This window comes from Lepisosteus oculatus, chromosome 3 (assembly GCF_040954835.1).
Source record: "Lepisosteus oculatus isolate fLepOcu1 chromosome 3, fLepOcu1.hap2, whole genome shotgun sequence".
NCBI classification, from domain to species: Eukaryota; Metazoa; Chordata; class Actinopteri; order Semionotiformes; family Lepisosteidae; genus Lepisosteus; species Lepisosteus oculatus.
The window spans coordinates 3,102,037-3,102,847 of NC_090698.1; positions in this window are offsets into that span (position 1 = coordinate 3,102,037).

Genomic DNA, 811 nt, shown 5'->3' on the forward strand with positions numbered 1-811 from the left:
TTCAAAAGTCGAGCAAACGATGCTGCATTTTCTACAGCCCTGCTGTCACAGATGGCGTGGAAAGTGCAGATTTTTCTGTTTAAAGCACATTTTATACTAAGCAATTAGCATCAAAGCTCTTTTTTATCTTCCTTATTTAAAGTAATGCATGCAGCAAAACTCTCAGACAGGGTATTCCAGAACACAAACTGAAAAAATACTGGACAAATGTTTCAGTTAGACGAAAAATATGAATGATGAAACTAAAGTCACATTTTCGTCAGTCAGGAAAATAAAATACTGTTTCAGTACAAGTATTCATCTCAGCTCCTAGACAGGAGTGGGTAATCTGTTCTGGTTACATTGCCAGAACAATACTGGTTACAAGAAAGCAGGGCTAAAAGGAAAAGCATTGCAAAACTCAGCAAAATCATTGCTGCTTGTAAATAAACATGATTTATAGACGTAACCACTGAACGTATAATCATCTTGAAAACAGTTGGCATATCTTTTAGCTGTACTTTTTGGTACGGTAAAAGACATCTTGACACCCAAAGAAGGCTCCACAGCCAAAATATTGTGTTTCTTTTCTTTTCAGCATGGAATAAACCTTTTCTTGTTCCTTTACAACCTACGCATACTGACGCAGCTCCCTACTTGTAAAAGACATCTGTTCACCTGCCGTGTCAAACCTCAATGACTACCTGTACAGTATATGGACTATAGCTAGATACCAGGCAGCACACCTCTGCACTAACAGAACATGGAACGGATGGAAAATGATCCATTATGTAAACAGGTGACAGGGTTCTGTCAAAAATCAAGATATAGA